At 38.3% G+C, this 21,356-nt stretch overlaps 1 long non-coding RNA gene across 1 annotated transcript in view; it reads left to right on the top strand.

Annotated features, from left to right (window-relative positions):
- The window catches only part of LOC110257595, a 58,432-nt gene continuing 40,563 nt past the window's right edge, over positions 3,488–21,356 (top strand). The window contains exon 1 of the long non-coding RNA XR_002340433.1: positions 3,488–3,975. This is a non-coding gene — a long non-coding RNA (uncharacterized LOC110257595). The remainder of the gene's footprint in view (positions 3,976–21,356) is intronic.

The following is a 21,356-nucleotide window of genomic DNA, read 5'->3' as shown; positions in this document are numbered from 1 at the left end:
TTCAATGTTTTTCTCCTACTATTTACCTCTATACTACTCAATAACATGCTTATATTGCCATTTCTTGATGTTTCTGTTTAGACATTGCATATTGGTTTTCTACTCTGAAATATGATGATTTAGTTCTCTCATGTCATCTCTCTTAGACACAAGAGGATCACACACACACTCACACTCATATTCTCAACTGCACATACCCTCCACATACTGCCACTTCCTCATCCTCCCAATGTATTTATTTCACATGTTTTTTTTTGTCTTTTTTTTTTTTTTTTTTTGCTATTTCTTGGGCCGCTCCCGCGGCATATGGAGGTTCCCAGGCTAGGGGTCTAATCGGAGCTGTAGCTACCGGCCTACGCCAGAGCCACAGCAACGTGGGATCCGAGCCGCGTCTGCAACCTACACCACAGCTCACGGCAACGCCGGATTGTTAACCCACTGAGCAAGGGCGGGGACCGAACCCGCAACCTCATGGTTCCTAGTCGGATTCGTTAACCACTGCGCCACGACGGGAACTCCCTATTTCACATGTTTTTTAGTTAAGTCCACATTCAATAGTTACATCATTATGACGCAATTGTTATTCACAGATGAACCACACATAGTATATAGCTATTACATTTCCTTTTTAAAATTTTATATTGGAATGCAGTTGATTTACAAAGTTGTGTTAATTTCAGGTGTATTTTTGTACCACTTGTTTTTCCTGGAGTTAATATAGTTTTTTTCCTTGGTTATCTTTTTTTTTTTTTTTTTCTTTTTAGGGCCACACTCATGGCATATGGAGGGTCCCAGGCTAGGGGTCGAATCGGCGCTACAGCTGCCCATCTATGCCAGAGTCACAGCAACGCCAGATCCAAGCCACATCTTCGAACTATACCACAGCTCACAGCAACGCAGGATCCTTAACCCACTAAGTGAGGCCAGGGATGGAACCCACAACCTCATGGTTCCTAGTCGGATTCGTTTCCCCTGAGTCACGATGGGAACTCCTGGTTGTCTATTTTTAATTGAACACTCAACATATGGCAGACCCTGTGCTAAACAGGTTATACTATAGTAACGATTTCCTTCTTGCACTTCTCCCATGAGGTAAGTGTTGTTATCATCCCTGCTCTACAGTTGAGGAAACTGAGGCACAGAGAGGTGGATGAACTTGCCCAGGTCATAAAACCAGCCAGTGGTCGTCTTGAGATTTAAACAGAGGCAGTCTGACCCCCCATTAACCACAGCAGAATACAAAAGAAAGTCCCAAGCTTTTGAGGCCAGTGGTTTGAGGAAAGAGCAGTGTCATTAATGAAAATTAAAAGACTGGAGAGATGTCCTAGCCTAGATTTTTCTTGGCAAACAGAGAAAGGGGAGATGATGAATTTAATTTGGGACAGGTTAGAATGACATGATGTCAGGATGTATAAATATCGGTCCTGGAGACAGTTAGTCATATGCGATTAGGGCAGAAACCTGAACCATGCAGATGGAGTGGAAAATCTATAACGTAGAAAATGTAGGTTAATAGATGAGAAAGTAGGATTTTTCCAAGCAAGTGAACATACGGAGAAAAGTGCAGGGGAGAGTTGAGCTTTATCGTAAATGCAGAGTTAAGACGGGGGCAGCGGAGGTGAAGCTCATCAGAGAGAAGCTCCCCGAGATGGGCCTGGAGGTCTGAGCCAAATCCAGGTCCCTGCTCTTTCTGATGTGTCTCCAGTGGCTTGGGAACAGGTAGAGTTAGCTAAAAGCCTTAGGCTCTTTTCTGACTTACATATTCAGTCCTTCCTAAGTTTCCACAGGGTGGGGTTGGTTTCCTCCCCAATAGAAAAATTCTTAGGTGCTCAAGTCCTTTCTATGAGATGGCATAGTATTTGCATGTAATTTATGCACAAGTTCGCATTCGTTTTAGATCATTTGCAGATTATTTATATTACTGAATGCAATGTAAATTCTACGTAAATAGTTATAAATACAATATAGGTCCAGGGATGTGGAACCTGCAGTTTCAGAGGGTAGGCGGACTGTATCTCGACTTGCACCACTGTCACATATTGGTGACCTTAGACCAAAAAAAATAGACTTTAAGAAATCCTTCATTATTGAATCAGAACATTGAACTGTGTCTGGTTTGTTTGTTTTAAATCTTTGAGTGCCTCAGAGATTCTTTCAGACTTAATAAGAACATAGAGTCAGTAGTGTTGGAATGAAATATATAGTTTTTCTGGAAATAGATATTTAAAAACTTTTAAATTGTGACACATAACTTGTCGCATTGGGAAATACTGAAAAAGAACAGCGATTAGGATTTTAAGAGTGAATTTCCGTATCATTTTGTGTAGGTTTAACACATCCTCATAGAAGACAGGCTGCTGGAGTCAGCCCTGTTACTTTTTTACCTCTGCCACCCATCCTATGCATCTGTTTGCTCACAAGCCAGATTTGCTCTTACATGGCTAGGAATGCAAACTGACTGACAAAAACCTATGAGAAATGTGTGTTTGTGCAAGAAGAGCATGTGCCTGTCATTTTGAACGACTAAACTCCTAGACCAGTGAGGGTTTGGAGCTCTACTGTGTATGGATGTGTCGTCATAGACCACAAGCTTGCTTTGGCTTATGTGTCTTTGGACTGGTCTGTTCTCACTGGCACAGGGGAGTCTGAGGCAACTTCCTCAGCAGCATGGATGATATTACTGAAGGGGCAGAAATAACTTCTCTTTTATTACTTAAATGTGGTGTCTTACTACTTAAAGAAAATAAAAATAAAAACAGAAACCTTTAAGTCCTTTGGCACTCTTTTTCTCTTCCAGCTCTATATGAGTCATTTTCATTTAGCAGTTGCCTTCCCAAACCCGAATCTCCACAAGAAAGCCATGTAGCAGTGAACAAATGCAGCAAGGACTGCCTCCACACCAAAGAAACCTGGGGGTTTCGGCTGTTACTTAGGATTTTAAAAAAAGGTGCACGTTATTGGAGTTTAATGTGTCAGTTTGATGACAGCCATGTGTTTCCATGCAGCAGAACACAGCATGATGTAGGATACATAAAATATTCCACCCCGGAAAACAGTGCATTGCTTGGTTCATATCAAGTCGTACCGTAAATCATTTTTATGACTATTTTATGCTGACTCCTGCTTTGTTGTTTTTTAAGTATTTTTTTTTTTTTCTGATTGCAGAGGTCATATGTATTCTGTGTGGAGAATTTGGAAGATGAAGAAAAGTACAAATCCTATCAACCGTAACATCTCCTGCATTTCATAAAACAATGATATCACTTTCAAATGTGTAAATGAGAAGCTTATTTTAAGAACACAATTTTTCTTTTCCATTAAATTTGCATCTAGTAGAGTAAGCTTAGGGAGAAATTAGCCCTTCTGATTGTTATTTAGCATTATTTTACTTTGTGTTTACTTACACACATTTTTTTTTTTAATGGCCACACCAGCAGCATATGGAAATTCCAGGGCCAGGGGTTGAATCTGAGCTGCAGCTGTGGAAATGCCAGATCCTTTTAAAACCACTGTGCCAGGCCAGGGATTAAGCCTGAAGTGTCTCAGCAGCTATCTGAGCCAATGCCGTCACATTCTTAACCCACTGGGCCACAGCGGGAACTCCTTCCTTACATTATTATTACTAAAAGTAAACTCTCTTCCCGGAGCACTTAGCATGTGTGGGGCAGAATGCTAAGCACAGCACATGAATTATCTCACTTTGTCCTCCCAAGAAACCCAGAAGATTGGCATGAATTCCGTTAACTTAATACAGGTGGGTTAGTGGAAGAATCAGAGTGATTATATAAGGCAGCCAAGGTCCCTCAGCTGGTAATGTGGGAAACCAGGATTCATACCCAATCCTCTGCAATCATTCCACTCCCTCATCGGGGAAAGGAACGGAGGGAAGGAGGGAATTTATGGAACCTTGCCTTGTCAGTCCTGGTGCTGGTTGCGTGCCTTGCTGATCGTGTTCAATCTTCACAGCCCCACAAGGTAAATAATATTTTAGTTTCAAAGGTGGAAACTGAGGCTTTGGGGGATTAAATGCTTTATTAAAAGTCACACAGCTAATAAGTGGTGGAGCTAGGAGACTGACTCAGCTGTTTCCAAAGCTGTCATTCCTAGTCAACCACAAGAGAAAATTATTTTTACATCTCGTTCTTTTCACATGGATTTATAAGATAAAAACATGCTGCCTCTGTTTATAAATGTGTACAGGTTAATATGCACTCAATTTGAGGACTCTGTCAACCCAAAGATTCATGCTGACTTAGACCTTGAGGTCCAGCTTGGAGAATTCCACCAGAGATTCAACATAACCCCAGAATGCATGGTCTAATGTCTTGATATTTTAATGTTGAATCTCAATTTAAAATAAATTGGAAAGAATGGATTTGACACTCTGACTTAAAAGTGAGAGCATTTTAAATATGTGTAGGAGGAATTCAAGCACATTGCTGAAGTTTTCCCAGTCAAAAATGTTCCCTCATTTCCTGATTAGATAACAAATGACAAATAAACAGGTTTGTCGTAACTTAGATATATATCTTTGCCTGTGAAATAACTTTTAAAAGGAATTATAAATCATAGGGAAGGAGTTCCCGTCGTGGCGCAGTGGTTAACGAATCCGACTAGGACCCATGAGGTTGCGGGTTCGATCCCTGCCCTTGCTCAGTGGGTTAAGGATCCGGCGTTGCCGTGAGCTGTGGGGTAGGTTGCAGACGCGACTCGGATCCAGGGTTGCTGTGGCCCTGGTGTAGGCCAGTGGCTTCAGCTCCAATTCGACCCCTAGCCTGGGAACTTCCATATGCCGCGGGAGCGGCCCAAGAAATGGCAAAAAAATAAATAAATAAATAAAAATCATAGGGAAAAGCAATATGCAAAATCTGTCTTAAGAGTGGTATCATAGTTTATTAATTTAATGAAGAGCTGTTGAATATACTCTTCGACTTCTGTTGAAGACACAGCAGTGAGAAAAGCAAAGTTCCTACGCTCAAGGATATTACCTTCTAGTGACAAAATGCAGACAGTAAACATACATAATATATCAGATGGCGAGTCGTGCTGGAGATGGATAAAAGGGGAGAGGAAATCTGGAGTGTAAGGGCAGGTTACTGTTGAGCAGAGAAGTGTGAGATCTCCATGTCAAATGGAAGCTCCAATTTCTGCCTTCAAGCAATGTTGTAAGACTGTGGGTTAAACTATCCAAATCTCCCTGTGCTGAGTGAAGAGAGAGGAAGGTGTTATTATATAAGTGAGAAACAGATGTGGATTAATTACTTACCACTAATTGGCAAAGCCAGGGTTTGAACTCAGGTTATCAGACTCTAGAATCTCTTCTCTTCCCGTTTCATCTCGCAGTTGTGCTATTACCCATGGGTACTGATGACCCTTAAAGAGACATTGAAGATAATATTTGTTGCAAAGGAACCTAACATAAATGCTAATTTTTTGTTTTTATATTTTTTTTCTGTGTGATGCATTGTGTTTTGAAAGTATATTTACCGTTAACTGTAATTTTTGTGTCTGTTAAATATATTTAAAAATTATCTCTAAGGAAGTAAACTGATTTATATTAATGTGTGGCTAATATTAGAGGGTGTTTTTTAATAACTTTTTGGGTTTTCATATTGTTTTTAAAAACTGAGTGTTATTATAGGAAACATTTATGGAATGATGGTAAAAGTCAGCCCTAAAGGAACAACAGAAGTCCTGGAGTAGTCTTGTAGAGTCCTATTAAGATTGATAAGGGTGGTGATTTAAAATAAAGAACCACTTGTGCTTGTCCATTATGATATAAAAATATTGTTAGATTTATTGTGAGGGATTTTTCTATTTGGCGGTTCTAGTGGACCATTACATTGCTCTGCAAAACTGTGCCACCAAAGAAATGACAGAGGAATTCCCATCATGGCTAAGGGGAAACAAATCTGATTAATAACCATGAGGATGCAGGTTCAATCCCTGGCCTCGCTCAGTGGGTTAAGGATCTGAGGTTGCCATGAGCTTGGTGTAGGTTGCAGATGCAGCTTGGATCTGGTTAGGCCAGTGGCTACAGCTTCAATTTGATCCCTAGCCTGGGAATTTCCATATGCTGCAGATGTGGCCCTAAAAAACAAACAAACAAACAAACAAACAAACAAACAAAAGGAATGAGAGAGGAAAGTATTTTAGTATATGTAACAAAGCTAAACATGACATATGAAAAGTACATTCTGACTACTCAGCCATAAAAAAGAATGAAATAATGCCATTTGCAGTGACATGGATGCAACTAGAGATTTTCATACTAAATGAACTAAGTCAGACAAATACCATATGATATCATTATATGTGGAAACTAAAATACAGCACATATAAACCTATCTACAAAAGAAAAACAAACTTGCAGATATAGAGAACAGTCTTGTGATTGCTGAGGGAGAGGGAGGGGGGAGTGGGATGGACTGGGAATTTGGGGTTAGTAGATGCAAACTATGACGTTTAGAGTGGATAAGCAATGATGTCCTACTGTATAGCACAGGAAACTATATCCAGTCTCTTGGGATAGGCCATGATGAAAGATAATATAAGGAAGGAAATGTATGTATGTGTATACATATATACATACATATATATATATACACACACATATATATATAACTAGGTCACATTTATATTCAGCAGAAATAGGCATAACATTGTAAATCAACTACACTTTAATTTAAAAAATGGAAAAAAAGAGAAAAGTACATTCAGTTATAAGCAAAAAATTGTACCGCAATAGGATTGGCAAACACAAAATTTCATCAAAAAAGAAGAACTGTTAAGGAAACAGTAAAAATGTTTGTGATTGCTAGTAATCATAGAGTGAAATTAAAAGGCAGAACGAGCTATTTTTCCACTCAAATTAGTTTAAAGGAAATGACCAAAAAGCGATCATGGAAATGATATTTTTGTATTTTGCAAGTTGGAAGACAAATGGTAACAACCCTCATGAAAAGCATTGTGATAACAGAAACCAAGAGCCATGAAAAGATGCACAGTATTTAAACTTGCAGGTCAATTTACTGAATTTGTCCTATTAATGTAAACTAAAACAAGGGGGAAATCTTATTGATGAAGATGTTCATTGCAGTATTATTTATAATTGCAAAAGAATATGGGAAGAAAAAAATATCCCACAATGATATCATACTAGATAAATTTTGGACCTACTTGTTAGAAGATTTTCCAATTAGAAGAAATGATCATAAACATAACATAACAATATAGAAATGTGTTAAGTACTATCTTAAGTAAAAAATAAGTACATGAAATGGAATGCAGATTATTATTATAGCTATATACAATTATGTAGAGAAGACCAAAGGGAAACATAATTTGTAGCTTATTTAAGGATATTGGAATTACATAGTTCCCCCATCTATTTTTCAAATATTCTGCAATATTTTTATAATTCTTAATAAAATGTTAATTCATAGTATTTTAATAATATTCTACACTTATTTCCAGTATGGCTGAAATGTTGGCTGTAATGAATCCTTCTTCCACACACCAAAATTTTCAAGAATGGCAGATTCTCATGTAGTCTGTAGTAAAATGCATTATTTTTCTCTGAATTATTGGGCTGAGGGTAATTTTCATGCTATCAAACCTGTTTCCTCTACGAAATTGTTTCCACCAGAGACCTTACTCTTACTGTATATAAGCAGTTGTTAACAAAAAGCCATTATTTTGAAATGAAAAGTGCTTCCTCTACTAAGATGTTTTTATGTATTCATAACTTACAATCAAGTTGATTAAAGCACTGCATTTTAAAAATGGTGTGGGACAACATCTTCATATGCACAAGAGACGTTTAAACCCAGAGTTTCAAACACAGAACTACTATTTTTGAGGGAGGTACCACTTAGGAAAACCATGCTATGTGTGCCAGGGGAGATGTACTTAAATTCAAGGCTTTCATCCCTTAGAAGATGAATCAAGTTCCCTTTGTTTCTATCCTTCACCTCCTAGATTACCCAAAACCTAACTTGGAGAGAAACCCACTTTTGTGGGTTAAGCAGAGAAGGGTGCAAATATCTTGAGCTCAAACATTGATGCTATATCCAGTTTCATGCAAGACTCCACATTCCTGAGACTTTTTCCTCAAGTCTGCCTCTCTTCCCTTTTTCCCCATCTTAATTCATGGTCCCATTTTTCAGGAATTTACCTAAAAGAAACACCTCAGTGATTTTTCAGCCTCCCCTCTCCTTCCAAAGATGGTCAACTTCTGTCAACTAAACCTCTAAAATGCTTCTTAAGTTGATTCCCTCTTTATTTACACCTCTGGACTATTTTTTAAAAACATTTTTGTTGGAGTATAATTGACCTAAAATGTGTTAATTTCGGTGCACAGCAAAGTGAATCATATCTGCATATCCATTTTTTTCCAGATTTTTTCCCCATATAGGCCATCATAGAACAGATGTAGATTTCCCTGTACTATATAGTAGGTCTTTGATACCCATTGATTTTGTGTATAGTAGTGTGTGTACGCCAATACCAACCTCCCAATTTATCCTTCCCCTCACTATTTCCCCTTTGGCAACTATAAATTTGATTTTGAAATCTTTGAGTCTGTTTCTATTTTGTGAGTTTTTTTTTTTTGTTAGATTCCACTTATTAGTGATCTCACATGATAATCTGTCTTTCTCTGACTTACTTTAGTCAGTATGACAAACTCTAGGTATATCCATGTTGCTGCAAATGACATTATTTCATTTTTTATGGCTGAGTAATGTTCCATTGTGTGTATATACCATATTTTCTTTATCCAGTCATCTTTTGATGGACATTTATGTTGCTTCCATGTCTTGGCTATTGTAGATAGTGCTGCAATGAACATTGGGGTGCATGTATATTTTCAAATTTGGCTTTATCTGGATAGATGCCCAGGAGTGGGATTGCCAGATCCTAAGGTAGTTCTATATTTAGTTTTTAAAGGAACCTCCATACTGTTCTCCATAGTGGTTGTACCAGCTTACATTCCCACCAATGGTGGAGGAGGGTTCCCTTTTCTCCACACCCTCTCCAGCATTTGTTGTTTGTTGACTTTTTTTTTTTTTTTTTTTTTTTTTTTTGTCTTTTTGCCATTTCTTGGGCCGTTCCTGTGGCATATGGGAGGTTCCCAGGCTAGGGGTCTAATCGGAGCTGTAGTTGCCAGCCTATGCCAGAGCCATAGCAATGCTGGATCTGAGCTGCGTCTGCGACCTACACCACAGCTCACAGCAACGCCAGATTGTCAACCCACTGAGCAAGGGCAGGGACTGAACCCGCAACCTCATGGTTCCTAGTTGGATTCATTAACCACTGCGCCACGATGGGAACTCCCGGTTGACTTTTTGATGATGGCCATTCTGACTGGTGTGAAGTGATACATCATTGTAGTTTTAATTTGCATTTCTCTAATAATTAGTGGTGTTGAACATGTTTTCATGTTTTTGCCCATCTCTGTGTCATCTTTGGAGAAATGTTTATTTAGATACCCTGCCCATTTTTTCATTTTTTTTAAAATATATATTTTGGAGATTAAAATACACCTTGTTGGTTGCTTCATTTGATTTTTCTCCAGTTCTGTGGTTTGTCTTTTTTTTTATGGTTTTCTTTGCGGTACAAAAATTTTTATATTAATTAGGTCCCATTTGTTTATATTTGTTTTTATTTTCATTACAATGGGAGGTGGATCCAAAAAGATATTGCTGCAGTTTATGTTGAAGAGTGTTCTGTCTCTGTTTTCCTCTAATATTTTTATAGTTTCTGGCCTTACATGTAGGTCTTTAATCCATTTTGAGTTTGTTTTTGTGTATGGTATAAAAGAATGTTCTAACTTCATCCTTTTACGTGTAGCTTTCCAGTTTGCCCAGTACCACCTATTGAAGAGGCTGTCTTTTCTCCATTGTATATTCTTGCCTCCTGTGTCATAAATTAATTGCCTATAGTGGAGCAGGTTTATTTTTGGACTTTCTGTCCTGTTCCACTGATCTATATTTCTTTTTTTGTGTGTGTGCTAGTGCCGTATTGTTTTGATCACTTTGATCACTGTAACTCTGAAGTCTGGGAAACTGATTCCTTCAGTTCTGTTTTTCTTTCTCAAGATCGGAAAAGTGTACCCTTCTACACTGTTGGTGGAAAGGTAAATTGGTACAACCACTATGGAAAACAGAATGGAGGTACCTCAGAAAACTAAATAGAGAACTACCATATGATGTAGTAATCCCACTCTTGGGCATATATCTGGACAAAAATTTTCTTGAAAAGATACATGCACCCGCTGTATGTTCATTGCAGCACTGTTTACAAGAGTCAAGACATGGAAACAACCTAAATGTCCATCGACAGATGAATAGGTTAAGAAGATGTGGTATATATACACAATGGAATACTACTCAGCCATAAAAAACAAAATAATGCCATTGGCAGCAACACAGATGGAACTAGAGACTCTCATGCTAAGTGAGGTAAGTCAGAAAGAGAAAGACAAATACCATATGATATCACTTATATATGGAATCTAATATACAGACTTTTCTGTGAACCTTTGCACAGAAAAGGAACCCATAGACTTGGAGAACAGACTTGTGATTGCCAAAGGGGGGAGGTGGGTGTGAGATGGACTGCAAGTCTGGAGTTAATAAATGCAAACTACTGCATTTGGAGTGGATAAGCAATGAGATCCTGCTGTATAGCACAGGGAACTATAGTCACTTATGATGGAACATGACAGAGGATAATGTGAGAATAAGGATATATATGTATGTGTGTGTGTGTGTGTGTGACTGGATCACTTTGCTCTACAGTAGAAACTGACAGAACACTGTAAACCAATTACAATGGAAAAAATAAAATCATTAAAAAAATATCCTCAAGATGAGAGTTCCCATTGTGGTTCAGCAGAAACAAATCTGACTGGCATCCATGAGGATGCAGGTTTGATCCCAGGCCTCTCTCAGTGGGTTAAGGATCTGGAATTGCTGTGAGCTGTGGTGTAGGTCACAGACACGGCTTGGATCTGGTGTTGTTGTGGCATAGGCCAGCAGCTACAGGCTTGATTTGACCCCTGGCCTAGGAACCCTCCATATCCCCCCCAAAAAAGGCTATTCACAGTCTTTTGTGATTCCATACAAATTTTAAATTTTTTTGTTTTGTTCTGTGGTAATTGGTAATCTGATAGGGATTGTACTGAATCTATAGATTACCTCGGGTAGTATAATCATTTTGACAATGTTTTCTTCCAATCCAAGGGCATGCTATTTCTTTCCATCTGTTTGTGTCATCTTTGATTTCCTTCATCAGTGTCTTATAGTTTTCAGAGTACAGGTCTTTTGCCTCTTTACGTAGTTTACTCCTAGGTATTTTATTCTCTTTTATGTGATGGTAAATGAGATTGTTTCCTTAATTTCTCTTTCTGATCTTTCACTGTTAAGTGCATAGGGATGAAAGAAAAGTGTATTAATTTTATATCCTACAACTTAACCAAATTCATTGATGAGCTTAGTAATTTTCTGGTAGCATTCTTAGGACTTTCTATGCATCACATCATCTGCAAACAAGACAGTTCTACTTCTTTTCCAATTTGGATTCCTTTTATTTCTTTTTCTTCTCTGATTGCCATGGCTATGACTTCCAAAACTATGTTGAATATAAGTGGTGAGAGTGGACATCCATGTGTTATTCCTGATCTTAGTGGAAACGCCTTCAGCTTTTCACCATTGAGAAGGCTGTTAACTGTGCGTTTGTCATATATGGCCTTTATTACTTTGAGGTAGATTCCTTCTATGCCCACTTTCTGGAGAGTTTTTATCAAAAATGGGTGTTGAATTTTGCCAAAAGCCTTTTCTGCATCTATTGAGATGATCATATGGTTTTTATTCTTCAGTTTGTTAATGTGTACATCTATTGTATTAGCTTTTTGATAGGTTTCTACCAGAGTCTTATTCCTCAAACAATTTCAAACATTTTATTTTTTATTATTATTTTTTTGCTTTTTAGGGCCACACCTGAGGCATATGGAGGTTCCCAGGCTGGGGATCCAATTGGAGCCTGCCTGTGTACTCCATAGCCATAGCAACACAGGATCTGAGCCACATCTGCAACCTACACCACGTCTCATGGCAATGCCTTGAGCATTGATCCTTAGCCCACTGATCAAGGCCAGAGATCGAACCTGAAACCTCATGGTTCCTAGCTGGATTCTTTTCCGCTGTGCCATGACAGGAACTCCTCAAACATTTTATTTTTATATTAAAAATCTTTGGTGGCTCTCCTACCTGTGAGAGAAGGCCCAAATTTCTTTTAATTTGAAAATTAAAGGCTGGTAACTGATCACCACTTTTTAACTCTCTCTTATGCATCTCACATCTGATTCAGACACAGCGAATTGTTTCCATTTCCTCAGTGCAGGAGGCCTTTCCATGATTCCATACCTTTGTTTAAATATTTTTTGATAGCATATTACCAACACATGGCCATTATCTGCTTACACTTGCCCCCTTCACTAGATTGTCAGGCACTCAGGACAGAGGCCATGTTTTGTTCACTAGTATATGGAGCAGCTAACAGAGGTCACATTAGTTGAGTGAATGAACGATTTAATGACTCCTGTAGAGTGCATGCAAAGCTAATGTGATGTTCCAAAGAGATGACCCTTTGGTTTTCATAGGCGGAAAACTTTGGGAGGGGAGAAGCTGGCAGAGGGAGTATCTGCAAACCTGGCCCAGACTAGAGTGGAAGCAGAGCTCTGACAAGTGTTCAAGTCCCAGGGAAGAGGGAACTAGACTGAGAATGTGATGGGAGTTGCACTTGAGGTCAGGAACCAAAGATACAGATTGAGTCAAGTATAAAATTGAATATAATGAGAACATAGATCCTGTATTATCTTTTCTCTAGGCTCTGCTAGTAGCTCTCCTGCAACACAGAGGGCCAAGTTTTTTTTTTTTTTTTTTTTTTTTTTTGTCTTTTCGCCATTTCTTGGGTCACTCCCGTGACATATGGAGGTTCCCAGGCTAGGGGTCCAATTGGAGCTATAGCCACCGGCCTACACCAGAGCCACAGCAACGCGGGATCCAAGCCACGTCTGCAACCTACACCACAGCTCACAGCAACGCTGGATCCTTAACCCACTGAGCAAGGCCAGGGATCGAGCCCACAACCTCATGGTTCCTAGTTGGATTCGCTAACCACTGAGCCACGACAGGAACTCCCCAAGTTATTTTTTTCTGCAAAGAACTTGAGGTATAGAGAACTCATGTAGGTAGAATAGAATCTAATATTTTAACAGACAGCAGAGATAAGGGCAGAGCTGCCTTCTGGTCCTGAATAGGAAGGAACTGAACACATGCATGCACTGCTGGTTAGAAGAGGACAAAAGACATTCTCGTTAGACAAAACAGAATGTACAAAAGGACCAGAGATGTGAAGGTGTGTATTAAGTTCGAAGATTTTCTCATACTTTCATTCAGTAGGAAAATAGAATGTGAGGGAGCAGGGAAGGAGGAAAGTGTTAGCGACTTTTGGAAAAGAGCAGAAGATCCAAGGTGGCCCCTGTAATCCCTGCCTCCTGTTATTCACATGTAATCCTCTCCCCTTAAATGTGAGCAGAACTTGTTATTTGATTCTAATCAATAGAGTGTGGCACAGGTGATGAGATGTCCTATGATAACATCACCTTCTACAAACTCCAGCTTGCTAGCAGGCTCACTCCCCCTTTTACTTTGATGGTTTTGAGGAAACAAGTGCTGTGAACTCTGCAGCCAAAAGGAACTGGATGCTGCCAACAATCACATGAGCAGGGAAGCAAGCCTGTCCCTACTGGAGCCTCCAGATAAGAATGTAGCCCTGGCTAACACCTTGATTACAGCCTATGAGACTCTAAACAGACAACCCAACTAAGTCATGTCCACACTACGGACCCTCAGAAACCTTAAGATAATAAATGTATCTTGTTTTAAGCTTTTAAGTTGGTGGTGATTTGGTCTTCAGCAATAGTAAACAAAAACAGATTTTAGTATTTGGAAGTAAAATGCTGCTCTAACCTAAAAATGTGGGGGTGGCTTTGAAACCAGGCAATAGATAGTCTAGAGAATTTTTAAGATAATACAAAAGGCCTAAATTCCCTCAAACGGGCTATTGGTAGATATTTGGACTTTAAGGACCCTGTTGGAAGACTCAAAAGGAAGTGAGCATGTTATTGGAAAATGGAGAAAGGGGGATTTTTGTATAATAGCAGAAAGCAAGCAAATTGTTCCTGTTTTTTCTTCAACTACTTCAATAAAGGCAAAGACAAAAAAAAGAAAAAGATTATCTTGAAAAGATCTCTAGGTGCATCTTTTGTCTAATGGAACAAACTCCTTTGAAACCCAAGGGAGACCCACAAAATTTTTGAGAAAATTATTTCAGCAGAAACATTTCCAAGCTTGGGTGGAAAGTGGCAGAGAGAGTACAAAATGAAAGGAGGCTGTTGATCTCCAACATTCTTCTGTCAGGAAGTTGGCTGACAACACTACTTGGCTATAAGCACATGCTACCATTTATGAAAAAGGAAAGATGAGTTGACGAACCACGATCCTCCACGGTCAGAGAGCCATGGAGGATTATTTCCAGCCTTTGAACATTAGTACAGTAACTCCCAAGTTTTGTCTGGCTGGATTGATTTCTGAGTTCCTATAGACCAGTAACATTTTTACCTTTGATCATCCCCCTTTACAAACTGAGATGTCTATAGCAGTTTTCCTATACCTATCCCACCATTGCATGTTGGCCATGTTGCAACAGATAACTTTAGTTTCACAGGTCTGAAAGTGGAGAGGAACTATTTCTCAGTACCTATATTTTACAGATTACACCTAGGAGCCTAATCTGCACCTGAACCTAATTTAGATGATGAGAGTTTGAACTTTTGAGTTGCAGCTATAGAGCAATGAGAGTCTTGAGAACCTTAAAGAGAGAAAAATGTATTTTGCATGGGCAAAAGATGTGAATTATTGATGGCCAGAGGGTGGATTGTAGCAAATAGATGCTAAGGTGGCCCCCATGATCTCTGTTTCCTGGTGTAATTACCTCCTCTTACAAGACCTGTGATTTGATTCTAACCAAGAGAATATGGCAATGATGGGATACCACTTTCATGATTACATTATGTTATACTAGAATCTATCTTGCCAGCAGACTTTGTCTCTCTTTCTGTTTTCTGTTTTTAAACCAGTAAACCTTCATGAATCCTATACCCACAAGAAAGTAAATGCTTCCATCACCTATATGAGTGGGGGAATGGATTCTTCCCCAGAAGAGACTCTGGCCATGGCCAAGCTCTTTGCATTATATTATTTTTTTTCTCAGCAACATATAATTAATACATTATAGCATAGGAGGCAAAAGCCCCTTATAATCTTCACTTTCACTTTCACCCACAGTCTATACAAATGAAGGGGGAACAATTATATTTTATCAACAATATTTTTCAAATCTCTCTAAAGCATTTTATTAGCTTTCTATTCAAAGAAGTAAAGGATTATTGGAATTCCCATTGTGTTTCAGGAGTAATGAACCTGACTAGTATGCATGAGGATGCAGGTTCAATCCCTGGCCTCACTCAGTGGATTAAGGATCCAGCATGGCTGTGGCTGTGGTGCAGCTGCAGCTCTGATTCAGCCCTTAGCCTGGGAACTTCCATATGCCATGGGTGCAGCCCTAAAAAGACAAAAAAAGTAAATAATTATGAAAGGCAATTTTCCTCTGAGATTTTTTATTTTCTTCCCTAGGCCTTTTATATCTGCTTGTCTTCACCTCCAATTCAAGCTATGTCCAAAGGGAACTCTCCTGTTCTGGTTTGAGGTGGTAGATCCTTTACTACCATTAGCTGCATTTACATTAGTCTAGTGGCTCATTTCAATTTAAAAAAATCTGTTCTTACATTATAAATCTGTGAGACATATTTCAGTATGCCTTTGGTAGTTTTTCAGAAAGTCACAACCATCTATGAACATGTCATATATGTTCATAGATAATAAATGCATTTATTATCCAGTTTATCCTTGGCAATAAAATAATAAGAAAGATTATGGGAAAATATTTCTTTCTACCTTATCTACATTGATTTAGGACAGGTGAGAGAAGCAATAAAGGATGCTAACAAAGCTATTTCTTTGGACATTCTTAATCTGGTAGGTTTGATAACTATTAGTAATAAAACAAATGACTAATAATAGTGTATTATTCCTAAGATTCTTTCCTTTATAATCTCTGCTTGCTATTTTTTAGACATTGTAATTACATCTCCCTATTTTTATGTTTGTTTATGTCACCATATATCTCCTTGACCAGTTTTCAAGTCAGTGAATGTTGTGCACCTTGGAATATAAGAATGAAATTGAGGAATAAAGTTAAAAATTATTATAATCAACAATACTATATATAGCTAATATACTATTACACATCATCTTCATAAAATGTGCCTTTAAAAACTTCACTTTCTGTGATGTAGATTGATAAAATGTTGCATTAATGTTATTAACAATTTATTGTCAAATGGTATATGTGGATTTTTGAAAAGATAAGCAGAGCTAAGGAAATGCAGTGAATGAAAATGCATGGAGAAGATGGTTTTAAGTCTACAGTTTGACAAGCTTGAAAGGTACCTTCTCATTTTGCAGATGGGGAAAGTGAGATCCAGGGAACTGATTAGTTATAGTTATGTGAGTTTCAGGGCGCCTGAGTTGTAAATGACATCACTCCTGAGGGGCGCAGATCACATGATCTAAGTTTGGACCATGTGAATGGAGCTCCTGAGTTTCCAGTGTACAACCTGCATGGCTGTACAGTTAATGCAACTCTGTTAGTTAATAAAAATTCAGATTTCTGAACTGCTGGGCTGGAGTTCTTTATTCTACTCTAGCCTATCTTTTTTTTCTTGTTTTGATTCTTTTTTTTTATTTCTTTTTTTTTTCCCAAAGTCTAAAGACAAACCACATTTTTAAAATGAGCTTTAATGTACCATGTTAGAGGTCTGGTGTGGAAGTCATGCAAAGAAACCAAAAGAGCCATACGTGATTTGAACTATGGCCTTAAGCTAAATCCTTCTCACACTTGTACTTTAATATTAAGAGGGGCCATCACCAAGTTTATTGGAGATGAAAATGATCAGTTTCATGAGAATAAAGATCGTAAAAAGGTAAACATAGTTTTCAAAAAGGTTTTGACATCACAAATTTGAAATTAATATGTGTTCCTTCTATTGCCTAAAGTTTTAACTCTAATAAGAAATGTGGTGTGAAAAACACTAAATTAGTAGTTATAAATTTGGGAGGAGAGATTTAGAAATTACTGCATACTGATAGCATTAGCCAAGCCAAATTATAAAACAAAATAAAGCCTTGTATATGGGAGTGATGTAAAGATATAGCACATAAACTCTCAAAGTAGAATACACTAATTTACACTTTCTATATTTTACCTTTGAAAGAATATATTTAAATCTTTACACTTATAAATACCTGATTTCCAGTCCTCTTGCCTACAGTAGTTTTGGGTGTATCCTTCCAGGAAGGGTAAGCAGATAGTTTTTTCAAGAGAATTCCTATTCTTTAAAAATACTCAAATCCAGAGTTCCCACTGTGGCACAGGATTGACGACATCTTGGCAGAGCTGGGATGCAGGTTCTATCCCCAGTCCGGCACAGTGTGTTAAGGATCTGGTGTGGCCACAGCTGTGGCTTGGGTCACGGCTGTGGCCCGGATATGATCCCTGGCCTGGGAACTCCATGTGCTGCAGGGCAGCCAAAAAAGAAAACAAACAAACAAACAAAAAACCCAAAACTCAAATCCAAATTAGGAAGAAACCATAATATTCTTTTGCAACTTCTGTTCTCAATAGTACATCTTTCCATGTTCATACATACACATTGACCTCGTCTTTCCTATGACTTGGTTGTATTTGAAACTTATCTTCAAAGTCTAAGCAACTCTCCAATTTTCAGATAAGTCTTTTTACAAATGCTCTATTCACACACACAAAGTAATAACATACCCAGTAAGAAGCTACCTGAACATGAAATATTCCAATTTGGATTAATGAATACTTGGAGCATCGGCTCTGCCCTTAACTTAAAGATTTAATAATTGCCAAAACTGAGGGTTATAGAAAACCAGCAACAGTGTTTTCCTCAATCTCTAGAAGAGAAGATGTGGAAAAATGAGAGAAAGTGTCCCTTTGTGCAGGTTTTATGCTTAAAGTAATCAAATTAAATGAATAAGCTCTGACGATGCCGCGGGAAGGGGAGTTATTTAAGCCATCCAGTCATGAAGACTGGCTGCTGGACTTCTTGTTCCAATTGAGTAAATAACACAGCTTTATTGAGTTATAAGTAGAAAAATTCAAACTTCTGTTTGCTGAAAAAGTTAGTCGTGGTTCTAAAAAATTTCTTCTCTATGTATTTCTGAACAATGATGTTTCTTACTGCAATGAAGCCATGAACTACATAAGAAACTCATCACTGGATGCTTACATTGCCATCAAACTCTTGAGAGTCATTTATGAAATTGCTTGTAATTGTAAAACATCTTTTTGCACCGCAGAAATAGACTTTGTACAAAAAAGTATACAATTAGTCACTCTAAACAAACAAATGACTTAAAGCAGTAATGACTTTGGAGATTAAAAATTTCTCACAATTTTGTTCTCTGAGTGATCCTTGCATTTAAGCATCATTAATGAAGCATTAGCAATTCATGTTAATACAGCTGAGATGTCATTTTTTTCTTTAATAGTTTTCTAAAATACGCCCGAGGAGTGTTTCTTGGATGTTGCAGACCTCAACAGTCCTAAAACGGCTGATTTCTATGACAAGTAAACGCTGTATCAGATGAGGAGAGTTTAAGCTACTTTAAAAAAAATTCACTGCCATAATGAAATAGGCTTAATTAATTTTTTTTGAATCTGTTAGTATAAACACCCATCAATACCAAGGTCTAAGAGCCTGGGGAGGGAAGGGCACTCAGGCCTGAACAGCTAAATCAGGTCTGCTGTGCTTTTTTATTCTGAAATTATGTTCCAAACCCACACAAAGGCCACCCCAGACTTGAGGTCTATGTCTTCCTTGCAGAACTTGGATTCTGATCTAATGCACAGAACTTTGAGGCTTCAGGCTTTGCTTTACTCTCATTCCTCCCCCCCCACCCCCAATCTGGTCAAGCTTGTTTGTGTTGTCAGGAACATTATCCTTAAAACATTTTTTTCTTATACCCTCTTTGCCTTTCTTCTCCTGGTAGAAATTTTTTTTAAAGAGCAGGATGTAAGGGATTCTTTCAGCTCAGGCCAAATCTCTGTCCACTGATCATAAGGAAGAATCCCTCTTGGGGTGTTCTATGTTGTCACAGATGCCACATGCCCCAGTCGCATCCCTCAAAGTAGAGTTAATGTTTTGTTTTTGGTTTGGGTTTTTTTTTTGTTTTTTTCTTTTCCAGAATTTTGTCTTCCTTCTTTAACCAACTGTACTATTTTCTCAAGAGGCATGAAATAATATTTCTCAAAGTGTAAGGTTTGAGTTTGGAATTCTTTCTTATTGGCAGTGCTGACTGTTTGCTGTTTTGTTGTTTTTTTCATCTGGTTTGGGGGATGGGCTTCTTCAGGTTCTGCATCAAACTACCAATTACCAGAACATAAGCTTCCCCAAAGCAGGGATCTTGTTTTTTACTTGACTCTCTGCACAGCATTAGACGATTTTTTTTTTCTGCTTTTTTAGGGCTGCACCTGTGGCATATGGAAGTTCCCAGGCTAGGGGTCTAATTGTATCTACAGCTGCCAGCCTACAACATAGCCATAGCAATGCAGGATCCAAGATGCATCTGTGACCTACACCACAGCTCAAGGCATCTCCAGATCCCCCATCCACTGTGGGGGGCGAGGGATTGAACCTGCATCCTCGTGGGTACTAGTTGGATTCATTTCCACTGTGCTGAAATGGGAACTCCAGCACTAGACTAATTTTGACTAATAAGTGTAGTTTTGGGGTGTAATGGATGTGATGGGATATATCGGGTATCCTACGCGTCTCTGGAAAAACTCTATTGAGGGAGTGGTGAAGACCTGCTGGACTGAAAGCATCAGGGTCTGGAGGTTTCCAGCATAGCCTCCAGCTCCTCCTTTGGGTGAACAGTCCCTCTTTCCAAACTGAGGTCTCTCCTGCCCACCCAGCTCTTCACCAAAGACTGACATGCTCACATCTCAGAGGCATGCTCACATCCCTTGAGGACTTCAAGGGATGAATTCCATTTTAGGCACTTGGTTTGACTCAAATGAACACTGTGTGCTTAATATTAAATACTTATATACAGTTCCTCTCCAGAAGATGTAGAAAAGGCTTTTCCTCAATCCTGTAATATATTTTTTTTCTCAGTGTGAACAGTTGTGTGTGTATTGACTAAACAGAGATGTACACTGCCTGCCTGCTCTGTGTCTGGCCTTGAGCACTGGAATACAGTCCTGACTAAAATAATCTTTGCCCTCAGAGGGTTTATGGTTGAGCGAGAGAAAATAAGTATATATAAATTGTATATATATCTGCAACCAGTTTTGATGGATTGAGTGAAAAATTTCAAATTAGGTATTCCTACAGGATCCAGGGATTATTGATAATAGAGATGAAAGTTCAGAGACGTCTTTATGTTTTATTCCCTTACAGATTGGAGGAACAGATTGGAGATTTTTTTTTTTAAAGCAAAATGCTTTTGAAATTTTGCCTGAAATTTAAATGAAGATTTTGCACAAAATTCTTGGGCTTCAATGAGAAAAATGCATAAATATTTGGCAGCTTGAGTATCTATTGTTGTGTGGTTAGGAATCTTTTAATGTGCCTTTAATATACACTTAAAGTCAAAGATTCACACCAGCTATTCAATTTATTGAAATTAGCAGCTGTGTCTTCTTAACTACTTGTTTATTTTCCCCTTGCTCTTTGAAAATGAATGTGGTATGCAAATTTCTAGGCATACTTGGTAAGGTATAGGCACAAATAGTATATTCTTGAATTGTTAAAATGCCTTTTATCTGTACGACTGCTCCATGGAAGAAAGTTAACTATGACATTTTATTTACTATACCAGGAAAACTTGCTATGTTTACTTTAACTCATCTTTTCAAGAAGGTATTTCCAATGTCTTGTCAAGATTTTTGCAACAGATTATTTAAATTCTGCACTGTTGTTTTTAAAATAGGCATTGTTCCATTCCATTTCCATTTCTTTCCTTTTCCAAAGAGCTGCTAATCTTACTTTCTATGAGAAACAAGAACTGGCTTATCTTTAAACTGGTGGTCTTTTTCCTTCTTGGTAGCTGGCTTGGAACCAGGTCCTTCACTCAGAT

The sequence above is a fragment of the Sus scrofa genome, chromosome 18 (assembly GCF_000003025.6).
Source record: "Sus scrofa isolate TJ Tabasco breed Duroc chromosome 18, Sscrofa11.1, whole genome shotgun sequence".
Lineage (NCBI taxonomy): Eukaryota > Metazoa > Chordata > Mammalia > Artiodactyla > Suidae > Sus > Sus scrofa.
This window is presented reverse-complemented; position numbering and strand designations above follow the sequence as displayed.